The sequence below is a fragment of the Tursiops truncatus genome, chromosome 5 (genome assembly GCF_011762595.2).
Source record: "Tursiops truncatus isolate mTurTru1 chromosome 5, mTurTru1.mat.Y, whole genome shotgun sequence".
NCBI lineage: Eukaryota > Metazoa > Chordata > Mammalia > Artiodactyla > Delphinidae > Tursiops > Tursiops truncatus.
The window spans coordinates 44,313,574-44,334,522 of record NC_047038.1 but is presented as its reverse complement, the minus strand read 5'-3'; the positions used below and the strand labels follow the sequence as shown (position 1 = coordinate 44,334,522).

Here is a 20,949-nt window from a genome sequence, read left to right as displayed (position 1 = left end):
GGGTCCTGGGAATTAAGAATGATTTGTTTATCAAAGGCTATGAAAAAAAGACTGTCTAAGAGATGGTTTTGTTATGATTCCTATTGTCTGTCCCAAGTGGTGTACTGGTAAATGTGGTTTTCCCTCCAACAAAGCCCTGGTTTGTTGTGTTTGCCCATTTCTGTGGTGTAAATACTCCCATGGTGGCTAATTTCAAGCTAACAACATGATGTCGTTGAATGTATAACAGAGGTGACGCATATGACTGGCCCTGCTAAACCATGACAAGCTGACTTAGCACACCACAGGCTCTCTTGATCCCATTAGGCCCTACATGGACACAGAGTGGTGGCTTAGGTCCTGAGCCAGTCCTGAAGTTTCCCAAGGGCCAGGCTAGTGCCTGTGGCAGACAGACAAGGCCCATGAGCTAGAGAGGTTGTAGGTAAACATCCCATCTGGTGGATCAGGGTGGGCAGTGCATTGGGAGTCAAGGTAGGGGTCTCAAACCCAAAAGTTTAGCACCAGAGGCAGATGGATTTAGAGTGGAAACACTGGTGACACCATTGACCATCTAGTTGACTTGAACATGTTACTGAAAATCTCCATGCTTCAGTTTCTTTAGCTCTAAAGTAGGGATATATAATAATAGCTCTTACCTTAAAGAGTTTTTGTGATGATGGATTGTTATGATATATGTAAAGTACTTAGCATGGTGCCCGGCACAGAACAAGCGCTCAATGTATAGAAGCCATAGGCTGGAGGGCGTAAGAATGGGAGGGGCTTCCTGAAAAATTGTCTCAAACACCAGGAGGTTTTTGCAGCTCACCTTCAAGGACTGGTGGTAGGTCTGTGTGGGTCAGCTGTCCAAAAAATGTCAAGCCAGAGGTGAATTGTTCAGTGTAACTGTTGGTGAGAAAAAGCATCAAAATATATATTTTTTGATAATTGGCAACATTGTTTTCAAAAAAATTCTCATTCTTCCTTTTGTGGCAGATTGTGCAAAAAACCTTTAAAATGGATTTGAAGTGGTTCATGAAAAACAAAAGAGTGCATTCTCATGTTGAAATCATGTTTAAAGAGAGGTTAGAAACTGTGTATATAGAGAAGAAGATGAGGTGAGAAAATTACTGCACTAGAACCTAAAATCTAGTTTGGAGCTTCCTGGTGGTTGAGAGAGACAGTATCTATGTACAGGCATGTAATGCATTATATAGCTCTCATTACGCACAGCAGTGCTTCATGCGAGAGAGTCTTTTCTTTTTCTTTGTTTGTTTGCTTTTTGTTTTTGTTGTCTTTAAATTTCATTAGATTGCTTTAGTCATTGGGAGCCTGAAGTACCAGGGCCACCAGTCTTTCTGATTTTCAGAGTTTGTAAACTTGAGAAAAGCAACCACTGAGAATTTATTGTGCCTTTTCTACAAAGTACAATGCGTCCTTCTAATAGGCCTCAGCTGTTACTCCTGCCCCCAATCTATTCTTCAAACAATGTAAAGAGTGATCTTAAATATATAAGTTGGACTGTGGCATTTGCAGCTTAAACCCTGAATGCCCTGGGAACTGAACCAAACTCTTTACTGTAGACCATGTCACCTTGTACAATCTGACTCCAACATCATGCCTGTGCTCCGTCCTGCTCCTGACCTCATAGTTCCACAGCTTCTTCTTTTCTGCCTCAGGGCCTTTGCACATAACCTTCGCTCAGCATGGAAGGAAGGGAAATGATCTTTCCTCTCTTTACAGAGATGGCTCCTTCTCCCCATTTCTGTTGCCTCTTCAGCCTTCCCTGGTGGCAGTTTCTAAAGCAGATTTCATCCCTGTTTGTCTCCCTCTCAGCTTCTTTTTTGCTTCTCTAGCTGGCTTTGGAACAAGCTATATTTGGTAAGATAAGATCAGAAAATAACTTTATTTTTCACCTACCACAGATTCAAACCTGCTTGGCAAGGTTTTGCCAAGGATGATATTGCAAGCAGATTCTGTGGCTTTTATGATAATTTTTGAGTCTTAAAATCATCTTGTTTTTAGATATGGAATAGTTCAGTCTAATTTAATGTCAAAACCTTAGTTCCTCGTCCAATTTAAGGAATTTTCTGTTCTTCTGGGCTCAAAGTTAACTTAAGGTCCTATTGACCAGAAGCAGGAAGTAGCACTGTGGTCTGATATCCCACTTTTCACCTTCTTCCTCTACTCCCCACTGGACCTCTACGGCATGTTCAGAGTCAGGCTGAAGAGGAGGGATGAGGAAGGAATGAGAGGCAGAAGAAGACCTTTTTGGGCAGCTGGTGCTGTTAGCAGTTCTCTCTTGACTGCCCAGCGTCCTCTGTCAGCGCAGATAAACAATTGCTCATTCTTCATCCAGACCAGACCTCCTGCTGAAGGCTTCCCTACTGCCATCCTCTGCCCCAGGTGCGCTTCTGAGAAGCCTGGTCCCACAGTTCCTTCTCTGATGCTTTACCACACGTCACCTCTGTCTGCTAGCGTGGTCTCACTCCACTGGGCAGGCCTTTCAAGATGACAAAGGCCAGGCGGCTCTGTGCAGCGTACACTCTGCCCACTGGGAGCGTCAGGCATCTTGCCCTGTGACACTCCAGAAGGACAGGCCCCTCCCTGTTCTCTGACACCAACAGCAGCTCCAGCCAGCCTCTCACCTTTGGACTCTTTCTCTGGTCTCTGCACCAGGGTACTGGAAATCTCCACCAGGAAGTCTGTTGTCACGCTCTGCTCTGGCGCTATGGCATCGCTGGGGACAAGAGAGCCCTTCACCACCCACCTGTAACTCCGCTCCGACTCTCCAGGCTGGGGACACAGGTGGACTGTGGGTCACAGATCCACAGACCGCTTTGCCTGCCTCTTAGGACATGGTGACGGGGTGGTCTACCCCCCGTACCTTTTGTTAGAGTTTGCAGGGGAGTGGAGTGGGTTTTCTTTATCACCTATTGTTCTCAGCTTTGGGCTTTGGCCCAAATTCTAAGACAACACTAGAAATTCCATTTGATATTTTATTTCATTCTGTGTAATTATTTATTTATTTCAGGGGCTTTTAGCAGAGCTGGGGAGAGTGCTGAGCTGCCAGGTATAGGAGCTGCCAATGAAAGCCTCAGGGAGCCAACACGAAAGTTAACAGGGGAGCCTGCCATGATGGCGTAAGGGAGACGCTGAACCAGAGAAAGAAATGGTCCTCTCCCCCTCCCGCCACTGTGGAGTAGTGTCCTCATGGAGGGTTGGATAGATCAGCACAGACTTGAGGGTTGTCTGGTAGTTGAGGGAGCTTTGAATGAAAGGCTCCAGCAGTTTTATGGACCTGGGGTGGAGGGAGAGGGGAGAGGAGAATGGCTGAAAGTGGAAAAATAATGGGTACTCAGAGTGGAAAAACCTGCCTTCAGGGTTTCCTTTTTCCTCCGTAAGGGGGCTTTGGCAGAGATGCCTGAAGATCTCTGCCCAAGGCCTCAGATAAAGAGGCTTAGGAATGAAGATGCCGGCTAGGAATGCCCACATGGGAAGAGCGTGACCAGTCGGTGGAGGGGTTCAGTCCTTGACCACAACTTCTCCAGAGCCTGCAATGCGCTGGCTGCACCGAGCCTGGGGTGCTGGGACTGGGCAGCTGGACACAGAAAGAAGAACCTCTTGTGGCCTTTGAGGAGCCACGTCTGTCAACGATGAAGCCAAGTCATAATGTCTACAGGGCAGCCCAGTCTTAGCCTCCAAGAGTCATTTATTCTTTTTAGAGGAAAGCAAGATTACCATGATCGAGGGCCCAAGAGAGACTTCAAAGGTGGGCGTGGCTTTAGTTTGTGGGTCTGTTCTGTTTGGCTTCTGGAGAGGTGGAACTCAGCAAATGCCATTTGGCTCGTAAACTTGACGTCGAACTCACCCACACTTACCAGAGCGTCTGCCTTGATACCTCCCCCTTTCCCAGTGGGAACACTCAGAGCTGAAAAGATCTGCTGGTGCCTGTTGATGGCTCCCCACCGGCACCAAACTGGGAGGAAAAGGGGAGGGTGGGATTTGGAGACCCACGTCCTGAATCTCGTTAGTCCCCTTCTTTTCCTGGCGTGGACATTTTACTCCCTTGGACTGTACATCATTGCTTATAACTTTTTCCTGCAAATCATTTTTTACTCTCTTTCATCCCCTGTCACTGCTTCATGCTTCTACTGGATTTGAAGCTTCCGTTCATTGAATAGGGATGAGCCTATATTCAGGTTTGTACAAGTGCACAAAGAAAGGAGATTTACAGATGTACGACAGTCATCATTGTATCCCAGAAACCCTTGATCCACACAATCTGTGAACCTTAACCCTCCCGTACATGACTCTGAGGGGTGGTGGTGGGGTTTGTGTTCCTTGTTTCTTAAGCTTTTAGTCATTTGAGCAAAACCGCAGACTCATGGAGTCCCAGAGACTGAGAAGACCTTGTATGTATATATGTATGCAAGCACGTATGTATTTATTTTATTGACATATAGTTGATTTACAATGTTGTGTGAGTTTCTGGTGTGTAGCAAAGTGACTCAGCTTCTACACAGTGTTCGTATCTGCCAATCCCAAACTCCTAATTTATCCCTCCGCCACCCCCGTTCCCCTCTCCTTGGGTAACCACAAGTTTGTCCTCCGTAAGAGAAGGCCTTTTAAATTCCACCATATAGTAAAGGCAAAATTTATCTCTTGGGTAGATGAGTCTAGAGTTTAGGGAAATTCCTTGATAGGCCTTTTCACTGAAAAAGGCAAGCCTCTCTTCCTGCTTTCCCACCCCATCTTGTAGGCGTACATTGGATGGGTAAAGATGAGGACAACGGAAACCGGAATATACTCGTGCAGTAAAAGAAGGCAGATTTTTGAATATCCAGCTGCAGTCAAGACAAGAATTTATCAGGGGCCCTGGCGTGTGATGGGGGGGCCGGAGGAGGAAGCTGAGTGACTCTGCAGGACGCTGAGGCAAAGCGGGGAGCCACGGAGCCAGAAGTCATTCTTTGTGGCAGGGAATGGAACATATCTTTCTAGGGGGTTGACACCTGATTTTTAATTTGAGGTTGCTTTCTATACTATGTTCTAAATCCCCTTTGCTACCCCTACTTCAGTAAAACCTGCCTCACACAATTGTCTTGTTTTCGTGACATTCTGGGGAGTAAACAAGGAGTGGAGTTCTGGAAGCCAGAGGGTCCACATGGCGCAGGTGAGGATGCAAGCAAGAGGGCGAACAGGCACGAAGGCAGATTTGAAGGAAGAAGGAAGCTGTGGTACCATTTCATTCATAAGAGAAAGGTGGCCCTTGAAGGGGAGCTGGAAGAACGTGATTCTGAGTTCACCTTATCTATGAATTCCATCTTTGAAAAACGCATACATCTGTGAAATGCTTTCTTGCTTGTCATTCAAATCATCGATGCAGAGCAGTAACAGATCTGGAAGAGGCTGCTGGTCCACAGGGCTGTAACACCAGAGGCTGCCTTTAGAGGTCCACAGCTCGGTGCCAGTCAGGATTCTTGTGTCTCAGCAATCAACTAGTTACAAACTGTCCAAGCTGTACATTCATCAGGCCCCGGCCTCTCCAACTTCCCCAAAAGGACACTTTGATGTGTTTTGTCAGATGGATCTGGAAACCAGATATCCCACGTCTGATGGCTTTCCTTTGCTTTCTCAACTAGGAACATCATTTGAAATGGGAATAGATGAGTCAGACGTGACTGATTTTTCATAAACATGCTGCTTCCCTCTGGCTGTATTTGGTGTGCTAAATTTTCACCAACCTGTTTCCTAATAGACTTCTCCTCGTCTGTCACGGCTGGAAACGACTTTGGTGATGGATCATCTAATCCCACAGCCTCATTTCTCAGAAGACCCTGAGCCTCAGCTTGGCCAAGGTCACTGGCTGCTAAAAAGCAGGGGATTGAATTTAGCTTGTAATAAACATCTCCTTCCCCGGTTTTCTACTACATGCTTGTTGGTGGGGGTTGGAGGGAATGTGTATGTACTTTGTAGCTCAAATGAAGTCTTTTTTATTTTAGCTTTTAAAATGTGCTTATACTCATACCAACTAGAGGGTAGACTTCTTTAAGAACCGGTACACTTTAATTATCTGGACCAGAGGCCAGGGATGCTGCTAAACGTCCTACAGCGCACACGACTCTGCCCCACCACAAAGGATTATTCGATCCCAAACTCCTCTAAGAACAGGTCTATTATCATTTGTAACATAGTTCCTCTCTGTACCCTGCACCAAAGGCCTCTGCAGAAAACATTCAGTCTTCTGTATCTACAGTGAACTAAAATTATTTAAGATTTTACTCCCAGGTGACTGTAACTGTTGAGTTCTGCAATGCTGAACTAGGTCATTTCAAGATCAATGTTTTTGCTGAGAACTAGAAAAGTGAACAAATAACTGTAAGAAGGTACTGTAGGGGCTCCCAAGGCAGGGAGGATCTGTGGGTCCCAATCCTTCGAGAGGAGAGGCCCAGGAGAGGTGAGCTCTCTATCAGGAGAGGCTGTCCCCTCAACCCAATGTGGCGACAAAGAGGCTGAGAAGTGAGTGGGGCTTTGACAGTCTCAGGGGCTGGAGACTTGGGGATCCTGTAGGGCTACAGCCTAGGACAGTAGTTCTCAGTGTGGGTGCTTTTGCCCCTTCAGGGGGCCTTGGACAATGTCTGGAGACATTTTTGGTTGTCATAACTGGGTAGGCAACTAGTAGACTGGTACCCTCTAGTGGGTAGGGCCAGGCACGCTGCTTAACATCCTACAACGCACAGATAGCTCCCCCATGACAAAGAATAATCTGGTCTAAAATGTCAGTGCTGAGGCTGAGACACCCCAGTAAGAAATTTTTACCAGGAGTGAAGGAGAGCCAGAAATAAACCAGCTCTCACAAAGACTGAAGCCCAGCTTCAAATCGCCCAAATCTCTGAAAATCTCTGGTTGGATTTTCAGCCTAAGTTCCTGACAGAAGCAAATCTGAACCCTTCCTGGAGCAGGATAACATAACCCAGAACCTCAAATATATACCAAACACCACACATAATGTGGGAGGGGGGGAAATGTATTGAAGTCAAGGATTCTAAATTTCTTGCATTGTCCACTGGTAAAATGCTCATTTATGTTAGCCTTTAATCAAATAAGGATGCATATGGTAATCTTTAGAGTAACCACTGAAAGAATGATGCTACATATAAAATATATATAATAAATTATATATGTAAATTACATGCATTTAGAATATATATTATATACTGTACATATATAAATATATACATTTAACAGAGGAGGAAATTAAACACTTAATATATCCAAAAGGAAGCAGGAATTCAAAAGCAATAGAAAAAATAACAGTATGGTACAATTAATCCCAACTATATATAGGTAATACATTAAATGAAATTTACTATTCCCGTTAGAAGGCAAAGATGATCAAACTGAGTAAAAGAAACAAAAGACTGATTCTTTTCAAACTTCCTGATTCTGAATAGGAAACTGTCACAGAAGAATACTATTTATAATGGCTAACATTACAATGAGTAATTTCTCTTTAAGCCCTTTATATCTGTTTTGTCATTTAACCTTTGAGGTTGCTCCTATTATTTTCATCTTCTTGTAGATGAGGAAACTGTGGCACACTTGCTTAAGGTCACATGGCTAATACATGACAGGGTGAGGCCCTCTGACCCCAGGACTCATGTTCTTATCAAACTGCTAAAGCAACTGAGATATTAGGACCATTCTGTGTTTTGTAGCATTTCTAGGAGAGTCTCAACTGATGGTATTTTTTCCTCCAAAGAATTAAATGATATTTTTCAGAACATGTTCCCTTATTATTTTGTTCAGATAATATATAATACCTTTCACTGTCCCTATACTTTAAAAAACAACAACAACAACAATAGGATTTATTTCACTCAGAAGTCTACAGACCACCTGGGTAGTCCTGCTGCTCTGGGATGAGCTTAGCTGATCTTGACTGGACTCACTGGTGGATCCTCCAGCCGGCAGTGCCAGTCTAGTGTGGCCTCAGGTAGTATATCTCTTGTCTGATTCTTCGATTAAGCAGACTAGCCCTGCCTCATTCTCCTGGAGCAGGCTGGGATCTAAGAAAGCAAGTGGATGCACCCAAGGCCTCTTGGGGTCCAGGTTCAGAATGGGCACATCCTCACTTCTGCTGCATTTTGTTGGCCAGAGCAAGTCACAAGGCCAGCCCAGTTTCAAGGGTGGGGAAATAGACTCTACCTTTTTATAAGAGATGCTAAAATTTCACATTGACAGGAGACTGTTGATGAAGGGGTCAAAAATCATGTCTTTAGAGCAATCAACCTATCACACCAAAATCTTGGCAGAAGAGACTTGATTCTGTAAGTCAGAAGAACTTGATTAAAGGCAATGTGCTATCCTGGGAGGAAGACAGTGCTTGGTAAGTGGTACCAAAGCAGCTGGCAGATTTATCCTTTTTAGCTACATTTTCACTCAGGATTCTTTGGTTGTAGGCAGCAGAAATGAACTCTTCTTACCTTAAGCAAAAAGGAAATTTGCTGAAAGGGCATGGAAGAATTCAAGTAGTCTCAGGAGTCAAGGTATTTATGGAGGAGGTTGGGGGTATAGAGGTGGCAAGAACAGTGTAACAGTCTTATTTGGAAATTGCACTGGGATGTATGAGCTTCCTTCCTTCCTTCCTTCCTTCCTTCCTTCCTTCCTCCCTCCCTCCCTCCCTCTCTCCCTCCCTCCCTCCATTCCTTCCTTCCTTCCTTCCTCCCTCCCTCCCTCTCTCCCTCCCTCCCTCCCTTCCTTCCTTCCTTCCTACCTTCCTTCCTTCCTTCCTTCCTTCCTCCCTTCCTCCCTCCCTTCCTTCCTTCCTTCCTTCCTCTCTTTTCTGTCACTTTATTCTACGCTCAGATTTCAGCAAAGGTGCATCCAAGCGGCCTAACTTGCTCACATTCCCTCCCCAGTGGTTGGGGGAGCATAGGACATTCTAAGTGGAATTTTCACCAGGTATAGTCAATGAAAAGTAATACCTCAAATATAATATAGGCACAATTATCACAGGAAGGTGAAACAGATGCTGGGCAGCCAAGAATAACCCATATATATAATATATATATATATATATATATATAATATATAATATATATATATATAAAATCCAATATGTTCTTTGAAAAAAATTCCAAGTAGCTCTACTATGATTACTGATTTTTTAGGAAAGAAATTTAACAATGGAAGAGTGTATATATAGGGATGAAAAGACTGGGAAGATTTATAAGATATAAATAATTTTCTTTGAGTTGTGGGACAATGGTTGGTTCCATTTTTCTTCTGTTTTTTTTCCTATAGTGTGCATTTATGATTTTTTTAACTAAAAAATAAGCTTTATATTTTAAGATGAATGAAATGAGGGAGAAGTGTCCCTTCTGATGGTCTGAGGACGTATTCACTAGTTACTCTATATTAATATCAGACCCATATGTTCCTCTTGAAATGCAACAAGGGTCTTATATATTAAACTCTAAACAGAAACAAAAAGGACAACGAAAAGAATCCCACCCAATTTGGAAAGGACTTGCCCTTGTGGGTTGGGTGCAGAAGGAAGTAATTTCCCTCCATTTTCTGCCTGAGCTATCCTTTTGCACTTTGATATTTCTTTCACTAATAAGGTGTTTCATTATTTCTCCCACATAAAGAGCCCATGCTGTTATGAGATGCTGTTGAAGACTCTGGTTTACCCAGATGCATGTCAGTGAAAACAGCCTTTCTGTGAAGAGAATGAGACTTCTGAGGATGAATGGACTTGTGGGAAAAGGAGATCCTTTTGCAGAGTTTGGAAAAAGAAAAAATAAAGCCATTTGCCCTGCAGGGATGACAGAACACTTTCTTTCCTAATCAGTGGGTCACCACCTCTGTGCTATGTTGGGGGAGACATCATCTAATTCTAAGCCTAAGGCTGGGTCATCAGATACACTGTCTTCTCTGGACCCTTCTCTGAGCTTCCTGTACCAGTTTTCATCAACAAATTTCTCTGCTTCCTTGGACCAGCTGAAAAGAAGTTATGAGCTCTCTCCATCATTTGCCAAACTCCTAGGCCTTTCCTCCTTTGAAATCTTCTTATTTGGGGTCTTTTTTCCTTTCCATGTTTCTTCTCCTCTCTCCACAACCTTTTTATCTCTGGAGAGTTCTGTCTGTGCCTCTGGGCCTCTCTCTTTCTATTTAGTTTTCAGAACCCATTCTGGGATTCTATTTTAGTCCATCTATCTCTCCAACTGACCATGGTTGAAACCAGGGAGCGTAATCAGTCCCAGCTGCTGGAGGCGTAGGCTTTGGTTCTGCCCCGCATCATCGCCTCATTGTGGGCTGATATTTTCTGTTTCCCATAATGCTCCAGGAGAACTGCCTGTTCAGAGCTCAGATTGTGCTTTTTCTCCTCCTGCCAAGGAGCCATGCTTTCAAAACCCAGATTAGAAAGATGGGACATTAAAAAAAAATGAATTTATACTATCTCAGCATTTCCATTTCCAATAGCAGAGTTCTCATGCTTTGATAATTCCAGAGTGAGAACACAAATTGTTAAGTGGATTGTGAGGGAGGATTCTAGTTGGAGATAAAGCTTCTCTCCTTTGAGGTCTCTTGCTGTTCCCTGCACCCCCCTCCTAGATTTTCTCACTCTGTACTGATATGGTCTATTTACATGACCCTGTTTCACCCTCCAGTCAGAGGGCTTGGAGGACAGGGACTCTTGTCTCTCAGGCTGCCAGCCCCATAGGTGATCAACATGTATATGGATTAAAGATCTTTTTCTCCTCCTGAAGATTTGTCTTCAAGCTGAGCCACCCACTGAATATGTCTTGAGATCCTGGGTGGTTTCAAAGGATTCCAGCTGAGAAGAGCCTTGCTGAGGGGGAGGCAAGCAGAGAAGGAAGATGTAGGAGAGAAGGAGGAGGGCAGCAGAGCGTGGCCCCAGAAGTCAGGACTGGAGTGAATGCTGCTGAAATAGAACCAGAGGGAAGGATCCCTTTAGTCCTCCCATCTCAGAGGACCTGACTGTTTCCTTCAAATCTCCCCATTTTCAGGGATAATAAAATTGATAACGAAGATGATAACAGTGGTGAATAATTGATACTGATACCGTCTTGTTCTAAATGCTTTACTAACTCATTTTGTCCTCACAATAATCCTAAGATGTGTCCTATTCTTGCTGCCCTCATTTAAGATGAGGAAATGGAGGCTGAGAAACTTGCCCAAGGTCACATTGCTAGTAAGTGGTGGACCAGAAATCGTGAGTCCAGGTAGGTGGCTCCAGGGCTTGGTCTCGAAACCACCACACTCTCTGATGATTGTGGCGATCATCAGAGAAAAGGTTGATCTCCAAGACGGGCTTGTTTCCTGAGGGTCTACTGACTGCAGCCTCTCTGGGATGACTACATGCTAGGACACTGAGGTCCTATATTCACGCTCCTCTGAGGTCATCTAGAACTGCTCAGGGATGAAAGAGAATGAGGGCCTGGGAAGATGGGGGAAGGAAGGAAGGAATGGGGAGCCCCTTAGTCAAACCTTCTTCTCTTCCTCCCCTACGTCCAGCAAATGGTACCTCCTTGCAACCAACCTAGGAACCAAGGAGCCTGTGAATTTCTTTGTGCCTCCTCTGCCCTCCCTGTATCACCATCACTTGCTCCTCTGGCCTCCTAATGCTACTCACACCCTCCCCTGACACCACCACCCACCTTTGGGCCCACCCATCACTCTCTAGGGCCCCTGCAGCAGCATCCTGATGGATGTCCCTGCCAACTAGACCAGTGTCTAACCCACTGCTTCCCACACTTGTTAAAGCAGAGACTGCTGGGGCCCTGCCCCAACTCTGGTTCACCGGGCCTGAGAATTTGCATTCCCAACAGGTTCTCAGGTATCTATGGTACTGCTGGTTGGAGGCTGACTGCTCTTGGAGAACCATCATGCTAACCTGTTCTCTATACAGCCTCCAGAGAAATCACCTCAAACCAGGGAATGCCCATGCTTTGAAGCTGCCATGGTTCCCCTTTGCTTCCAGGAGAAGGTCCAAACTGCCTAGTGCAGGCAACAGACTCCTTACCTCTGCAGCCTCACCCTGCCTGGTGGGTTATTAGGCTGCTTCAGTGAAAAGCTGCTCCTGACACTGCGCCCACACCCCCAAGACTGTGCTGTTCCCCAGTGCCCCCAACCCCATTTCCCACAGCACTGGGAACACAATACATGACAGCTACTGTTCTTGTAGGGTCAGAACTGATGTTTGCAGAGGCGCTATTGCTGGCAGTGTCTGAATCTTCCTTTAGGTTCCAGCCCTGACTGTCCCCTCGCATGGCCTGGCTGCTGCTATTACTCCCACAGGCAGAGTTTGCTCCTTGGTTTCCCCCTCACCCTTGCCCAGGCTGGGCTAGCCCCCTCTTTCTCCCTGGCCCTTTGCTCTTTGGATCTGACTTTACAAGCGCACATGGGGCCATCTGAGATGGATGACTTGCCAGCTTTGTGGTGGGCAGCTTCTTTCCTGGGACTTCTGCTAATCATACTATTGATCCAGCAAGCAATCATGGCTGGTAGGATCTGTGTCTCTGCAGCCTGTGTCCCAGCCCCTTCCAGGGGGAGCTCCCTGCTAATTTCCCAAGAGATTATTATTGTCACTCTCTCATGTGCTCTTTTGCTGCCAAACCAGTGGAAGAAGGAAATGCTGAACTGGGAGAAGACTCATGGTGCTTTTGAAGAAACTGCAGTTAATGTGTTGATTCCTGATTTGCTCTTATCTTAGGATCCAGGTAAATATTCTACACTTTGGAATGGATCTAAAATTCCCAAAGACACCGGGATGGCTCCAGTGATTAAATTCCTCCACCCTCCCTCCAAGCCATTGGGCAAGTCCTAGCATTTCCCCAGAGGCTCCTGTTCCCTCTTCCATGGAATAAGAACTTTGGAGTAATGAACACTAAGGACTTGTCCTCAAAAGTCCTGACTCCTGTCACTGTCGGAATTTTGCCAGTTCCTAATTAACCCTGACCTTGTTCTCCCTGTAGCCTCAGGCTAAGCCTGTGCCTTGAGCTCAGAAGCTCCATGATGCATTAGAGCTGGGTAAGAGGGTGAGGCGTTCTCTCTTAGGAAAATCCGTTTGGATTCAGCAAATATTTGTTGAGCCCCCTACTCTATGCCCACTTCCTGTGCTAGATTCACCTACAGATACACAGGTTCTTCCTCAAATCCTACCTTGCACCAAGATGGACATGTAAATAAGTAAATTTTAAAAAAAAATGAGATAAGATTCCATTTGTCTTCATGACCCTCCCTAACCTGTTGCTTTCTTTGTTATATTTTAATGGAATTTGCATTTTTGATTTAGTTTTCTTGGGTCTTTGGTTTTCTCTGACCATACAATTTAAGCATTTACTTTTAGATTGAAGACATTTCACTAGATGATCTCTTATTTAAATATCTTAATACGACTCAGGGAAGAGGCCCAAATAACAGAGAATCTAGAATCTACCCACAGAGGCTCAACTCTGGCTGTTGTGAAGCCAGCTGCATGTATGAATTTCTGCTGCAGGAGTAGAGCTCTCCAGGGATACGAATGAGACCCCACACTCTGGTGGCTCATTGTTAGGCAGAAGGACAATGCTCAATAAAGTCCTCTTCACTTTGGGGGTCTTTCTTCTCCACTCAGAGCATCTCCTGGAGAATATAACAGCGAAGCAATCAGCTGCAAATGTAAATGAAACAAACAAAAAACCCAAAACAAAAGGCCAGACAGAATACTCTCCCTAAACCTTCCATCACCTGCCCTGGTCCCCAGCCACTTCTCAGAATCTAAGGGGCTGATTTCCTTCCTTCTTCCCTATTCTATACAGCAGCCTGGCTGGTCCCTCCCACCATGGGTTTGGTGACGGCAGCCGCCCTGTGCTATCTGCCATGACTCTATGTTCCAGGCATCTGTTTGATGTCTCTACTTTTTAAATCATAGACACTTAGGGTTTGAGGAAAGTCCATAAACTTGGAATTATTGTTTGCAACTTTTGGATTCCAATGGGAGTCGACTACAGGAATTCAGGAGTGAGTTATTCAGTAGAATTTAACTTTAATAAAGGATAGGTCTTTGGGCTACTTATTCCTTGCCAATTAAATATTGCCCCAATTCAGCAGAGGAGGCTATTTCCCAAAACTTTCTCTATTACCACTCTCAATGCCTTCTTGCCAGGGTAAAGGGAAAAAAGAGCTTACAATGAATATGGTGTTTTGTACGTACCAGTGCCCAGAGCACTGTAGGCACTTAATACATGTGAGTTCTCCTAGATATCGTCTTTAAGTACGGTCTTTCTATAGAGTTTCTGAAGCAGAGGTTCTAACCTTAGTCCATGAGCGTGGAAGGAGGAGAACTGTGCCATTATTTCCACTATTTCTAACTGAAATTTACATTACTTGATCTTAAATTTGTGGTTTTGGTAACTGCATTTTAATATAATTGGTTTCTTTTGTAAGCTTATGCATTTTACTTTATGTATTTAAGAACTTTATTTTGAGAAGTGCTCCTTAGGAGTCACCAGACAGCCTTAATCTTGGCACAAAGATTAAGGATTTCTTTTCTGAAGACATTCTTCTGCTGTTTATATGGCTTATACGTTTCTTGTTCTATCCCTTCCTCTTTAATGTTGCGTAGGATACTTAAATACCTCCTTTTCTTTCTCTCTCCGTCTCCCTCCACCCTCTCTCTCTTGGTAAAAATAAAACACGCACATAAAAAGTTTCAGGGAATAGAGAAAAATGCCCATTATTTAAGATGTCAACATCTTGGTGAAATCTGAGAAATATTTACTTTTATGTGTACATTTTTTTTTCTTAACATATTTGTAATCAAATTCCAATTTTGCAATGCGTTTCACTTTTTTTAAACTAGTGAAATATCGTGTACCATCTTAGCTGAGACACCCTCTCCCCTTATTATAGTAGATGATTATATTGTTGCTTATTTGTTCTGAATTACAGCTGACTCTTCTTCGCCTTTTGGAATTAGTTAAGGACACTGTCCTTGGAACATATCAACATTTGGCCTCCTTCAGGTTTGTCTATTCTTGGTTTATATGTAGTTTTGGTTCTTGCATATTTAACATCACTTTCAATAATGTTTTTATCAGTCTAATAGGATAAACTCTGCCAAGAATTGTTATGGGAAATTTGAATCCATCACAGCTTAATTGGAGGGGTCATTAGTTTTTTGGATACCTTGTTTGATCCCCTCTCTCAGATAACCAGGCTCCAGGACTCTGATATTATGGGAATTTAGGTCAGTCATTGGTGTGAGGGGTGGATATAAGGCATCTCTCTCCTGAAACTGTCCTGCATGGAGCTTAGAGATAGAGGTGAAAGGCAGCATTTCAGAGAGATGACAAATCAAAACCAGACAAGCCACTGGCATGAACAAGTGGCTTCGTTCAATCCCCAAGAAGCTAGACCAAGAGGGAAAAGGGGTGGAAAAATCATATACTTTTGAATCCAAAGATTTCACTTAAATCCATTCACTCATTTAGTGACACTGAGAGGGCCAAATTATATGAAGCTCAGTTTTCTCATCCATAAAAATACAGTCATGTGAGCACCCATCTTTCAGAGTTGGTTATGTGGATCAAATGGGATCATATACATGCAAGCATTGTGTTGATGTTATTTTATTAAAACTATTAACTGATTAGTTGGTATACAGGTAAATGTGATGGATGTTTGGATAAGGTGTTATAAACTAATCAAATAACCCCCTCTTCTGTGAAGACTTCTAACCCCCTCCCCAAGGGATTGGTTGCTCTTTGTCTTCTATGTCCTCAGAGTACTTTGTTCATGTCACTGTAGTAGCACTTGCCACACTGTGTTGTCATTTCTGGTCTGTGTATCTCTCTCCCTCTATGAGACTCTGAGATAGGTGTGTGTCTCATTCACTTCTCTAACTCTAGCACCCAGCACAGTACCTGGCACATAATAGGTCCTCAATAAATGGAAGAGTAATGAGGCAAAGTAAAGATGCAGCCATTTACAACCTGGCAGAGGAGAGAAATTGTACCCAGATACTACTCCAGGAAGGTTGAAGATACTTGGAAAGGCTGATGGCATGGGAGGTCTAAGCAAGGAGAGACTGACTAGAGCTGTAGGGAGAGTTCAGGGAAGACTTCCTGGAGGAAACAGAATTTGAGCTGAACCTTGAATGTTATTTGCATATCAACTGTGCTATAACATATATAGATACAAGCTTTGCATATATTTTCACAGGAGCCTCAAAATGTCTCTCAATCCAATGTGCATGATATTCAATGTGCATGACTGTGCCTGGTTAAATGAGTCCCAGAGGAGCACTGTTAGGATTGTTATATGGTATTAAGAGACAATGCACATTCTGGAAGCTCTTTATTTCACAAATCCAATCATTGAAAACCCAGCTCTATACACTTGACATGGGAAAAACCCCACCAAAACTCTATTAATTAGGATAAAGGCTAACCTGCTGTCACAAAGATACCCCCAAATACAATGACATAAGGGAGATAAGTTTACTGTACTCTCAATGAACCTTCCCAAGGTGAGCAATCAAGGCTGGGCTGCTCCTCTGTTTCATGTGGCCATTCGTGGACCCAGGTTCCTTTCTTTCGTGATAGTGCTCTGCTTTCCTTAGGGCTTCATCCTCATCTGCATGGTCCCTCTGTGATGCAGTTCATGGGACAGGAAATAGAGGATCTGCAGGGCAAGTGGCTCAGAGACAGTGCAGAAGTTCCACGTGTTATTGCCATTGACATCCCATTGGTCTAAACTTAATCATACACTTAGTAGAAATAGCTAGCTCTATGGGAGCCTGGAAGTGTGGTCATACACTGGCAATACCCTGGCTTATATTCTATTCCTACAGAAGAAGGAAGAAATGGATGCTGGTGGATAGCCATCAGTGTCTACTGAGGGATGACTGTACACAAAATGATCAGCTTTTTACAAGCATATCCAGGGAATTCTGGCAAACAACGAATCAGTCTTTTACTGCAGGCTAAAGAAATACATATGGTCCAAATTGTCCAGAATCCACAGGGTGGTAGAAGTTCTGATGGCTTCACTAGTCCAATTATATGTGGAAAGTTTTAGTCTTGGTCTCTCAGGACCCATCTGGAGCTTCCTCCTTTTTCTCCCCTCTTCTCCCACACACCCCTTGGCCATTTTCATCCTGTTGCTTCTTTCTTTAAGTTTCCTTCTCCCAGTGTCTTGCCTTCAATTTGTGTTGTTAGGCATCCCCTGCTCCATCTGGTCTCAGTGCTGGGAAGGGGGGCCAGGGTGAGGGACTTCACATCCTGCTATGAGAGGTAGGGAGAGGGAAGAGGTCCTCACCAAGGCCTGGCTTCAGGCAGAGGGCCTCTGAAACATTTCACCTCTTGCACTGTGAGGGTCAATTCCTGCTGTGCAGTACACTTAAAGACTTTGTGTGTCTTTCTTCTCTCTGAGCTATAAGGCACAGTCCTCTCTTGCAGACTTAGTCACTGGGGGTAGCAGAGAAAAGGTGATGGAAAAAGGGGAGAAATGTCCACTCCACCACAATGGAAAGAATTGATTAATGAACGAATGAGGGAGTGGATGAATAAATGGAATTTTTGCCTTGCCTCTTGTTCCCCATTGTGCAGGGAGATAGCGGGATGTAAGTCAGATGTGGTCCCTTCTCCCGTGGGGCTTCCAGCCTGGTGCTAAAGAGAGCCCCTGATCAATCGTTCCGAATGAACTGAATTTACAAGGGTAGAAGTACAAGGGGCTTTGACACCTGTAAGGGGTGGCCTAGGTTGGCATGTGAGGTGAGAATAGGCTCATCTTTTAAAGTAAAGGTTCAGCCTATGATTTCACTGACATGACAGAATTAACTGGATGAGGGGTGAGTGGGTGGGTGGCGTGGAGGATGCACAGGGGAGAAGACCATTCTAGGACCACAGAAAAGAATCTCGAGAATCTTGCGGCCAGAGTGTGGCCCCCTAATGGGACCAAGAGATGGTCACTGTGGCTGGAGAGCAGGAAATGATAGGGTGAGGGAAGAATGGTGCCCTGGCCATGTAATTCTCTCTGAGGAGTTTGAAATGATTCTGAGGGCTAGAGGAAACGATTGAAGAATTTTAAGTAGTCAAGTGACATGAATAGATTTGCACTTTAAAAGAAATCCATCTGGAATCAGTGTGGAGAATAAATTGGTAGACGGAAGGGAAAAGGACAAAGCAGAGGCCATTGCTGTGAACTCAGAGCAAGAGTGGTGTGGGTGGAGAGAATGGGGGGAGGTCCTAGGGTCCCCAGTTTCCATCCAGAGGATGCCTCGGAGGCTAAGGAGATGAAAGAGGGGTTTTCCCAGCAGATCTACTTATGGGGAAGTGCGTTCTGAAGACCCCAACCTCTAGCTTGCACTCTCCCTCTCAACCAGCATCTTGTGAGGACAGGTCTTCTTGTGACAACTGCAATGGGTTGTTACAGATGAAGAAACTGACTCTGTGAGGGGTTAAATAATTAGCTCATCGTCAAATTGTTGGAGATGGCCGATCGGAGCTCAAACCAAGACAGGAGGGCACAAAAAGCCCACGTCCTTCTCCATCACAGCAATGTCTGGGGAGAAGCCCTGGGTCTATGCTGCCTCTGAGTCTGCCATGGACGCATCCTTCCTTGCACCGTGAAGACCGACTCCTAATGTGTTATGCTTAAGGAGTTTGTGGTTCCTTCTTTGAGTTACAAGCACAGTTCTTCTCTTACAGATTTAGTTTCTGGAGATAGCAGAGGAAGAGTGATGGAAAAGGGAAAATAGTGATGGAAAAGGGAAAATGTGCCCACACCACCAAAATGGAAACTGTGCCCATCCTGGGGTTTGGATAGTGGACAGGAACCAACAAAGAAAAATTAGGAATTGGGGGAATGTAACAAGAGAGATGAGGGGATAAATCTCACCCTGAGTTTAGAGTACCATGACCCTTCCTTTTCCCCACTGCCCCCCATGATCTGACCACATGGAAGAATAGAAAGAGCGGGATTTTGTTTATTTATTTATTTTATTTTTAAGTATTTATTTATTTATTTATTTATTTATCTATCATCAGTGTATACATGTCAATCCCAATCGCCCAGTTCATCACACCACCACCCCCCACCGCCCCTCTGCTTTCCCCCCTTGGTGTCCATACGTCTGTTCTCTACATCTGTGTCTCAGTTTCTGCCCTGCAAACCAGTTAATCTATACCATTTTTCTATATGCGTTAATATACGATATTTGTTTTTCTCTGACTTACTTCACTCTGTATGACAGTCTCTAGATCCATCCACATCTCAACAAATGACCCAATTTTGTTCCTTTTTGTGGCTGAGTAATATTCCATTGTATATATGTACCACATCTTCTTTACCCATTTGTCTGTTGATGGGCATTTAGGTTGCTTAGAAAGAGTAGGATTTTGAATCCCAGTGGTCTAGGATGTGTATCTAGTCTCTACCTATTAGTGGCTCTGAGGTTTTCAGCCTTTTATATAAACTTTCAGAACCTCAATGTCTTCATCTGTAAAATGGGGATAATAGTACCCATATTAAGAGTTTTGAGGTAGATTGACACAGAACATGTATGGAAAGAGCTGGTCAAGACAACTGGTACATGATCAATACTGAGGGCAATGGGTTTCCTCATTTCCAAGGTGACCATTTAATTTATCATCCAATGGGACACTTGTGAGAGTGAAAGGAGATGTTGTAATAATTACAGTAGGACAACAGGTGAAAGCTGGAACTGTTCACACCCACTGTCACCAGAAGCCACTCCAGTCGCTGCTACCCCAATTCTGCCTGGGCCCAGATTTCTGCTCTGGGGCTGTCAGAACTCTTCATTCCTTCAGGTTGTTCATTCATTCATTCATTCAGCAAAATAATGCCAGGTCTGGTGATAAGTACAATGGAGGCAACAGCTAACAAGACCCAGTTCATTGCACTTCTCCTGGAGGAGCTCAAAGTTTGATGGAAGGGCCAGGCAGTGACGTCACACTGTGATCACTGCAACCTTAGGGGTGATGGCAGTGTGTCTGGAGGTGGGACATAGATGCTTGGAATTCAGTGTTGGAAGACACCCTTGAGGTTGCATTCCCTTCATTTTATAAGAAAGGATACTGAGCCCCAGAGAGGCAAACCTACTTGATCAAAGTTACCCAGCAAATTAGGGTTCACATGGGAGACTAGAGCCCCAAATTTTATCCTGATGCAGGACACCCAGGATACTGATGACACAACAGCTTTGGCCAACCATACATCCTTCCTGGGCCCTGCCCAGCAACTCCCCATCTCGTCCTCCATTGGGAGCTCTGGACCATCCCTTCTCCTCCTCTACATTCCTCTCCTCTACACGTTCCTCTCTTCCATGCCTTTGGTTGGATACCATGGGGGATGCCGACATGAGTCAAAGAGCTCCCAGCACTTAAGGAAGATGGATAAATAAATAACAAATGAAAAAAAGCAGAAAGAAGAAATTGTTCACTAGCAGTAAAAGCGATGTGCATTGGTAGTTTAAGGTGATTAATTCTGGTGGAGGGATTGGAGCTGACTACTTTTGGAAGGTGACATTGAAACTGAGCCAAGACACTTAGAAACTTTTTCCATAGGTGGAGAAATGGAAAGGCAGGTCAAGACCAGCATGGATGAAAGCACGGAGAATGAAAACACATTTCCTATTTATGTGGTTATTGGTGTGTGTTGGGGGGCAGGCAGGCAGATACATGAGGTTTGAGGAACAATGAGGTAAATAGGTTGTAGATGGTCTGAGATGCCTTTTGGAAGGGGTATTTCTTTAATACCAATAACTAACACCAAAACAACTGCAATGCTACTAATACTAATACGAATATCAATACAAATACTATTACTTCAGTGCCCTCTACTAGCCATGTTGGCCATTATAGTTGTTTAGATTTAGAACTCGTGATAAATATTTGAGTTGGATGTTATAGTTTCATTTTGCAGATGAGGAACTCTAGG

The 20,949-nt window shown here is 44.2% G+C and overlaps 1 long non-coding RNA gene across 1 annotated transcript in view; it reads left to right on the top strand.

Moving 5' to 3' along the window:
* The first annotated feature begins 1,012 nt into the window (after positions 1–1,012).
* LOC141278762 (uncharacterized) overlaps positions 1,013–20,949 on the top strand; it is a 34,563-nt gene continuing 14,626 nt past the window's right edge. Inside the window, exons 1-2 of the long non-coding RNA XR_012331945.1 lie at positions 1,013–12,725; positions 14,938–15,011. This is a non-coding gene — a long non-coding RNA (uncharacterized lncRNA). The remainder of the gene's footprint in view (positions 12,726–14,937; positions 15,012–20,949) is intronic.